This window comes from Rutidosis leptorrhynchoides, chromosome 1 (genome assembly GCF_046630445.1).
Source record: "Rutidosis leptorrhynchoides isolate AG116_Rl617_1_P2 chromosome 1, CSIRO_AGI_Rlap_v1, whole genome shotgun sequence".
Taxonomy (NCBI): Eukaryota; Viridiplantae; Streptophyta; class Magnoliopsida; order Asterales; family Asteraceae; genus Rutidosis; species Rutidosis leptorrhynchoides.
The window spans coordinates 156257806-156268332 of record NC_092333.1 but is presented as its reverse complement, the minus strand read 5'-3'; positions in this window follow the sequence as shown (position 1 = coordinate 156268332).

The window sequence follows — 10527 nt, the reverse complement described above, 5'->3', positions numbered from 1 at the left end:
GATGGTGGAAGTGAGTGTTGGTTTAGGGTAACGATGGCATGTAGTGATTGAAGGTGCTCAAGGTGATGGCGGTTGTCACCAAGAAGAAGAAGAACACAAGATAGTGGTGGTAGCTGTTGGGTTGAACATGGTGGTGGCGGTTCATGGTGTTAGACGGTGGTGATAAGGTGCCGGGGATGGAAGAGGGTGTCTTGTTTCAATTGTTTTCCATATGTATATGCATATAATATATATAATCACATACAAATGCAGTTAACTAGAAATATATTATAATATAAATATAAATATTATAATAAAAAGAAGATTAAGTGGTTCATGAGGGTACAGTAAAGCATCCGTTTAATTTAACCTACTCTACCGACAGTTTCTCACGGATGGCCATATCGTGTCCATTGCTAAACAGTTAACATATAAAAGTGTCCCTAAAAATCCCAAATTTTTAGATTAAACATATTTAATTATTTCACTCATTACCTGCTCGAAACCTGATCAAAAAGATTCGATAATTATTTATTTTCTGTTCCAATTTATATGTACGGAGTACAAAAATTTAGATTGAAAAGGTAAAGAAAATATTTATCAAAACTATTATCTTTTTAATCATATTTTGGACCAACTTTTATTTTAATACTTCATATATATATATATATATATATATATATATATATATATATATATATATATATATATATATATATATATATATATATATATATATTAGACCTATTTTAAGAATAATTAAACGTCAACCGAAAGTTACAGACATTTACCATTTAAGCTCAAAATAAATTATATTTAATATAAACTGTGTGTATATATAAACAGTTTTAAATAACAAAATTTACTACGCAAATAAATATATATTAAATAATTAAATTAAATATAACAATATATATACATATAATAAATATAAAATAATAGTTTTTATTACAATGTATTTTATTTTACATATTTATTTCCAACAATTTAATCTTATATTATATCAAATAATATCTAAATTATTATATATATATATATATATATATATATATATATATATATATATAAATATATATGTATCTATTTACAATTAATCGTTCGTGAATCGTCAGAAACAGTCAAAGGTCAAATGAATCCATATAAATAGTTCAAAGGTCAAATGTATGCACGAACACAGTTCAAAGTTAATGAGACTTCAACATTACAAACTTTGCTTATCATGTCGGAAGTCTATAAAGAATGAGTTTAAATTTGTTCGGAAATTTCCGGGTTGTCACAGTACCTACCCGTTAAAGAATTTTCGTCCCAAAATTTGAGTGAGGTGGTCATGGTTAATAATAAATATGTTTTCATGACACATACGAGCTGAGATTTAGAGTTTCATCAACATTGATAAATATAGATAAAACAATTTGATTATTCAAAGAGTACGAATGAAGCCATCACAAAAGAATGAAATGAGAAATAAAGATTTGTTTTAACCTTTGACGTAGTCAAATTTGAATTTAGGAATTAAGGCGCATCTTAACTTTTGATGTTGTCTTGGTTGAATTTCGGAATTCAAAGGATTTAAAGAAAATCTTCGAAATTCAAAATATTTGATTATTCGGCGAGTAAGGAAAATTAAGATCTCTAAAATCAAATACGGTGATCTGCCTCGATTACTCTGTCTGCTATTTCCATTATAGATTAAGCTCTTCCGTTCCTTTATTCTCACCATTTCTATAAAATCCCCAAATTCAAAAGATTGTGAAAATGCTTAATCCAATTCTAAACCCTGATATTTTTCTAATTATCATTTTCGTCACCCTTCTTTTAAATCTTCCATCAGAAAAATCTGTTTACTTCTACCATTACCTTGGGGTGATACTATTCTTAATTATACCGTGTTTTTATATTGCTTTTCATATTAATATCCATGGTTTGTAATTTATGTGTTGTTGTCAGGCTTTATATTTCTCCTTATATTTCAATGTCCCTATTTCTGTTTCCTACAATCATTATCATCCATAGTTAATACTCCCTCCTATTTACTGCGATTTTATACCCCAATTTCTATTTCGGAGTTTTGTCCCTTCATTTCTTCTTCTTGCGATTTGGCATCTCTTGTAATGGTCCAAAATTCGTAGATATAAGTTTCAGAATGAAAATTTGTTAATGTTCTAAGAAGGAAACGGTAATAGCACAATATGACTTGTCAAATTACCAGAGTTCAAGGGAAAATAGGACTATTAAGAAGAACATGTTCTTGATATGTTTATAGATTAGACAGAATGTAAGAGTCGTGTAACATGGCACAGGATGTCGCTATGATCTGTGAATCATCACGTTTCATTTAGAACTCAGCATGACTTATTGTAATATAATCACGTTGATCAAGTGTCATTATATTATACTAAATCATGTATCAGTTCCCAACATTACTTCAATAACATTCATATTTTAAGCTCGAAAGTTTACAGAATATAGAAACTAACAGTTTCTATATGATGTAACACTGATAGCACGAAGAGATTAATGATTTCAGATAAGATTAGTTATGAAAATATATTCAGAAATATCGAGGATATTTATAATGAAAGATACGATAATACCTCGGAATATCTAAGATCAGAGAATGATAGAAACTATTGTCCGCAAGGGTTTAGAGTAAGGAGCAAGATATTCGCTAAAGACTTTAGCAGGCATTGAATCATTTGGATTTTTTAAAGTCAAACTTATTCTTTGTGATTTGTCCACGGCTTCCTTCATAGTTTCGCATAATCCGCTTTTCGGTACAAATTTTCTATTGAGTGTTTCCAATACTCCATTCTTTATCATCAAACTTTCGACGGTTAAGGTCGTGTACAGTTTTTGCTACTGTATTCAGCTTTTCAAAATTAATTCACAGACTGGTTGCTTTTTCAGAATTTCAGAATGGAAGACCATAGTTCTAAGAGATAAATATTATATGGATACATATAACTGTAGATGTGGAAGCGTTGCGAGACTCAAAATACAGATTTGCTGATTTCCGGTAATTGATATGGCAATTCTTGTTACAAGATGCAGATGAGTACATGATGAGACTTCAATAGATAAATATAGTGATTTGTCGGAGAGAGTTAAACCAAGGAGCGACGAGGTTGCTAGTACATCTGCTGGTAATATGTTAGAATATAAAAGGTTCTCTGGTAACAATAAAAGAGCATGCATATAAATCAAGGTGATAATAAGGTTGTTTCGAACGAAAAGTCGAAGTTGACTTGCTGGAGCTGTGACAAAATTTGCTAATTTAAAAGGAATTATCAAGTTATTTTTGGTAATAATAATACTAAAGGAATTAGCACAGATACGTGTTAAACGTTTACTCAGGTTCCAAGAGTTTTCAAGTGCATAACTATATGCATCAATCTTTTCTTACGTAGATGAAGTGCGGTTGGTTCATCCTCTCGATTGAGGTGTGATAATGCTAAAAACGAACATATAATTCATAGCATTATTCCTCAAGAAAGACAAGCTTTTAGTTGCAATTGTTCTATTTACAAGTGATATTCGTTTAAATAATAAAAGGTGAAGACAAAAGACAGATTCGACGAATTGAAGACGCAAACGACCAAAAAGCTCAAAAGTACAAAAGACAATCAAAAAGGTTCCAATTATTGATAAGAAACGTCTCGAAATTACAAGAGTACAAGATTCAAAACGCAAAGTACAAGATATTAAATTGTACGCAAGGACGTTCGAAAATCCGGAACCGGGACATGAGTCAACTCTCAACGCTCGACGCAACGGACTAAAAATTACAAATCAACTATGCACATAAATATAATATAATATTTAAATAATTCTTATAATTATTTAATATATTATATATATTTATAAATCCGTCGGCAAGAAAGACTCCAAAGTATCTGAGCTGTAATTTCAAACTCCGCGACTCGCGGAGTTTGAAGGCCAAAAAGGCCGCGAGTCGCGAAGCCCCAATTTCAGAAAATCCCTATAAAGCTCGCGCATTCTGATCGTAATCATCATCCATTTTTCTCTTCTCTCCATATATACGATATATTTATATTTATAATTTATATTTTAATTTTAATTTTAATTATGATTCTAATAATAAGGGTATGTTAGCGAATGTTGTAAGGGTGTAAGTCGAAATTCTGTCCGTGTAACGCTACGCTATTTTTAATCATTGTAAGTTATGTTCAACCTTTTTACATTAATGTCTCGTAGCTAAGTTATTATTATGCTTATTTAAAACGAAGTAATCATGATGTTGGGCTAATTACTAAAATTGGGTAATTGGGCTTTGTACCATAATTGGGGTTTGGACAAAAGAACGACACTTGTGGAAATTAGACTATGGGCTATTAATGGGCTTTATATTTGTTTAACTAAATGATAGTTTGTTAATGTTAATATAAAGATTTACAATTGGGCGTCCCTATAAATTACCATATACACTCAATCGGACACGATGGGCGGGGTATTTATATGTACGAATAATCGTTCATTTAACCGGACACGGGAATGGATTAATAGCCACTAGAATAATTAAAACAGGGGTGAAATTATGTATAAGGACACTTGGTATAATTGATAACAAAATATTAAAACCTTGGGTTACACTCAGTCGACATCCTGGTGTAATTATTAAACAAAGTATTAAAATCTTGTTACAGTTTAAGTCCCCAATTAGTTGGAATATTTAACTTCGGGTATAAGAATAATTTGATGAGGACACTCGCATTTTATATTTATGACTGATGGACTGTTATGGACAAAAACCAAACGGACATATTAAATAATTCAGGACAAAGGACAATTAACCCATGGGCATAAAATTAAAATCAACACGTCAAACATCATGATTACGGAAGTTTAAATAAGCATAATTCTTTTATTTCATATTTAATTTCCTTTATTTTATATTTAATTGCACTTCTAATTATCACAAGTTTATTTTATCGCACTTTTATTATTCGCAATTTCATTATCGTTATTTACTTTATGCTTTAATTTAAGTCTTGTATTTATTTTTAATATTTTACATTTGGTTTTAACTGCGACTAAAGTTTTAAAATCGACAAACCGGTCATTAAACGGTAAAAACCCCCCTTTATAATAATAATATTACTTATATATATATATATTTGTATTTTTATAAAAGTAAACTAATATAGCGTTAAGCTTTGTTTAAAAAGATTCCCTGTGGAACGAACCGGACTTACTAAAAACTACACTACTGTACGATTAGGTACACTGCCTATAAGTGTTGTAGCAAGGTTTAAGTATATCCATTCTATAAATAAATAAATATCTTGTGTAAAATTGTATCGTATTTAATAGTATTTTCTGCTAAAATTAATAACTATTTTATATCACTCCGCTACCACATCAAGTATTTTTGGCGCCGCTGCCGGGGACTATCTTAAAAGCCGGAAGCGCAACGCTATATATAAAACAGAAAAAAAAAGGATTTTTACTTTTAGTACGTTTTTGTAAAAATACGTTTTAAATATTCGAAAATATAAAAAAAAACAGAAAATTTGTATATTTTTAAGATTTTGTTAATTATTTAAGTTTTATAAAGTATCTTTAGTTTGTAAAAATATAAGTTTTTATATATAACTTTTAGATTATAAAACAGAAAATTATAAAACAAAAAAATAGAAAATAAAAAAATAAAATAAAAATAAAAACGCGTCAAAATTAAAAGCTGTCAGTTGAATTTCTGAACCCCGCGACTCGCGGGGTTTACTGCCTTGAATACCGCAACTCGCGGAGAAAACCTGACACGCGACAGAAGCCCTAATCCTGCATTTATTACGGGGTAATTAATTATTATTATTATTATTTAACCCTAATTATTATTATTATTATTATTAGTTTTATTTTAACTTTTACTTTTTTATTTAATTTATGTATTTAGTATTAATTAGTTTTATTAAATTGTAAAATTAGTAGTTTTAATAAATAAATAATATAAAAATAATATTTTTATAAAAATTGTACTTTTTACAACTTTTTGTATATTTTTATATTTTGTCCCTTTTTAATCGTTTTAACGTAATATTTGTATTTTTCGCTCATATTTAGTTTTAAACTTAGTTTTTTTTTTACCATAGTTATTTTTACTTCTAGATTTTTAGGCTTTGCCGTAGAATTCCTTAAGTGCTTTTTCTTTAGACTAAGATTTAGGTGCTTTAGAATTTTGCGACGCCTTTTTAAGTTTTAGTTTCTTTTTAAGTTATTTCCATTTGGGATATAGTTTTTCCTGTAAGCTTTAATATTTTTAGACACCTTTTACTATGTACCAATTATCATTCCAATTAGTTATCTCAATTTGCGATTATAATTTTAAGTTAGTTGTAGTAATAAGGTTAGGTTAGTCAAGTATTTTTAAGTTTTTATAAGTTTCTTTTATTTTTCCGTCACCTTTTATTTTTCAACCATTTTTCTTTTTCAACCTTTTTCCGACGAACTCTTTTTCTTTCTTATTTCTCGCTATTCTAGTTTTAGGACATAGATTTTTATTCTACTTCTTATCTAAATTTCTTAAAATTACGAAAATTTATTTTAAGTGGTTAAATTAATAGACATCAAAATTTTCTGGTTCGTAGTAATAGTTGGATTTGTACGTGGACCGGGTTATTGGAGCCAAACAGTCCTCAATTATATTGAGACCAAACGAATCCTGCCCCTCTGCTGCATCTTTTGGCTATTCGAAACGTGGGCAAAATCAGAAAAGTCTATTGATTGGATAACTTATTATAATTTTTCTTTCCTTTTAAAAACTAATAGGATATTCAGTGAATGCACCGAGCAAGACGTTCACCACCTTTTGTACGTTCACCACCTGTAACTAGATCAAGACATTTAGCAAATATAACCGCCGTTGATTTTTCTTTAGAATCGTCATCCAGTCGACCAAGTACTTCAGTTCAAATTTCCGATAATCCATTTTTTGAATCCGACCTCACAATTGAGAATCCGGAGAATATTCAGGAACGATTCGTAGATCCTGAACCACTAAACTTTCCTCCGGAACCACCAATCATTCAAACAGAGATTGTTGAGGAACGAACCATTAAATCAGAATCCTCTAGTGATTCCGATTCAACAAATTCAATTATGGAGAATCTGGAACCTTTAAGTATGGAAGACCGAATGAGAGCTAAACGCACTGGCCAAGGTCACGCAATTACTCATCCAGACATTAATGCGCCAGATTATGAAATCAAATGACAAATTTTACACATGGTGACTAATCAATGCCAATTTAGTGGTGCGCCGAAGGAGGATCCAAATGAACATCTACGTACCTTTAATAGGATCTGCACACTATTTAAAATCCGAGAAGTGGAGGATGAACAGATATATCTCATGTTATTTCCCTGGACTTTAAAGGGAGAAGCCAAAGATTGGTTGGAATCGTTACCTGAAGGGGCGATTGATACATGGGATGTTTTAGTTGACAAATTTCTTAAACAATTCTTTCCTGCATCTAAAGCCGTAAGACTTCAAGCAGAAATTGTTACGTTCACACAAAAACCGAATGAAACTCTATATGAGGCATGGACAAGATATGGAAAGTTGTTAAGAGGATGTCCGCAACATGGTTTAGACACCTGTCAAATAGTACAAATATTCTACCAAGGATGCGACATCACTACAAGGAAAGACATAGATATAGCAGCTGGTGGTTCTATTATGAAGAAAACTGAAACTGATGCTTACAAAATTATTGATAACACTGCTTCCCACTCACATGAGTGGCACCAAGAAAAAGATATCCTTAGATCATCAAAAGCAGCTAGAGCCGATTCTAGCCATGACTTAGATTCTATTTCCGCAAAGATAGATGCTGTGGAGAGACGAATGGAAAAGATGACTAAGGATATTCACTCAATACGAATTAGTTGTGAGCAGTGTGGAGGACCACATTTGACAAAAGATTGTCTCAGTATTGAATTAACAATGGAACAAAGAGAGAATATTTCATACATAAACCAAAGGCCTGGAAATAATTATCAGAATAATTATCAACCGCCAAGACCGATTTACAATCAAAACCAAAATTATAACCGAAATATTCCATACAACAACCAACAAGGTCCTAGCAATCAACAAGTATCCAATAATACTTACAATCAGCAACGACCTAATTTTCAAAACAAACCACCACAACAAACCGATGATAAAAAGCCGAATTTAGAAGATATGATGACGAAGCTAATTGAAACTCAAACGCAGTTTTTCACCTCTCAGAAACAAACTAATGAACAAAATGCTCAAGCATTTAGAAATCAACAAGCTTCTATTCAAAATCTGTAACAAGAAGTAAGTAACCTAGCAAGGTTAATAGGTGAAAGAAAACCAGGAAGTCTACCTAGTGATACAAATGCTAACCCCCGGAATGAAACAGCTAAAGCTATTACCACAAGAAGTGGTACAACACTTAAACCACCTGAAATACCTGTAACTTCTGATGAAGCCATTCCTACTCCACAAGAACCACAACCTGATCAAGATAAGGAAAAAGAACCGGTAGTTGAAAAAGTTAATGAAGATAACACAGTTAAGGCTAAACCTTATGTTAAACCATACCAACCACCACTTCCTTACCCGAGTAAAATGAAGAAAGAAAAACTTGAAGCCGAGCAATCCAAATTCTTGGATATGTTTAAACAGATAAATGTAAATCTTCCTTTCATTGATGTGATTTCAGGAATGCCTAGATATGCTAAATTCTTGAAAGATCTAATCTCAAATAGAAAGAAAATGGAAGAACTCTCGGCTGTTACTATGAATGCTAATTGTTCAGCAGTGCTGTTGAATAAGATACCAGAAAAACTATCTGATCCAGGAAGTTTCACAATTCCATGTTTTCTGGGTAGTCTTAGTTCAATAGAAGCATTTGCAGACTTAGGTGCTAGTATAAATCTAATGCCGTATTCACTATACACTAAACTAGACCTTGGAGAATTGAAACCAACCAGAATAAGCATACAACTAGCCGATAGATCAATAAAATATCCTAGAGGGATAATGGAGAACATGCTAGTTAAAGTTGGTACTTTAGTATTTCCAGTAGATTTTGTTGTTCTGGACATGGAAGAAGATTCTCAAGTTCCTCTCATATTAGGAAGACCATTCTTAAACACGGCTAAAGCAATGATAGACGTGTTCGGTAAGAAACTGACCCTAAGTATAGAGGATGAGAGTGTTACCTTTTCAGATGATAGAGCAATGTAACAACCACAATCTGCAGATGATACATGTTATTATATTCAAACTATAGATGCACATACAGAATTATTAGAAGAATTTCCAGAATTACAAGGAACAGGAGAATGTTCTTTAGGAGAAGGTAATGAACCAATTGATGAAGCTGAAATGTTAGCTACACTTATAGCTAATGGATATGAACCAACAACAGAAGAAATTCAAATGCTAAAAGAAGAAGACAGATATCGATACAAATCATCGATAGAAGAACCTCCGAAATTAGAGTTAAAGCCACTTCCAAACCATTTGGAATACGCTTATTTACATGGTGAATCTGAATTACCTGTAATAATATCGTCTTCTCTTACTGAAAATGAGAAATCACAACTCATTTCTGTGTTGAAAGCTCATAAACCAGCCATTGCATGGAAGATTCATGATATTAAAGGAATAAGTCCTTCGTATTGCAAACATAAAATCCTTATGGAAGAAGGTCATAAAACGTATGTGCAACGCCAACGAAGACTAAATCCTAATATGCAAGATGTAGTTAAGAAAGAGATTATTAAACTGCTAGATGCAGGTCTAATTTATCCAATCTCTGATAGTCCATGGGTAAGCCCAGTTCAATGCGTGCCTAAGAAGGGTGGCATGACTGTCATTACAAATGAGAAAAATGAGCTTATTCCTACTAGGACTGTAACAGGATGGCGTGTGTGTATTGATTATTGAAAATTAAACGACGCCACCAGAAAAGATCACTTTCCCTTGCCTTTCATAGATCAAATGTTGGAAAGATTAGCCGGAAATAGTTACTATTGTTTTCTAGATGGATTTTCCGGATATTTTCAAATTCCAATAGCACCCGAAGATCAAGAGAAAACCACATTCACGTGCCCTTATGGTACTTTTGCTTACAAACGCATGCCATTTGGACTTTGTAACGCCCCTGCAACCTTTCAAAGGTGTATGATGGCAATTTTTCATGACATGATAGAAGAATGCATGGAAGTTTTCATGGATGACTTTTCAGTCTTCGGTGATACATTTGAATCATGTTTAGTTAATCTGGAACGAATGCTAATTAGATGCGAAAAATCAAATCTAGTACTTAATTGGGAGAAATGCCATTTCATGGTTAAAGAAGGCATCGTTCTTGGACATAAAATTTCAAAAGAAGGAATTGTAGTGGATAGAGCTAAAGTAGATGTAATTGCTAAACTTCCACATCCCACCAATGTTAGAGGAGTTAGGAGTTTTCTAGGGCATGCCGGTTTTTACCGACGTTTCATAAAAGATTTTTCTAAAATTGCCACTCCTATGAATAAACTCCTA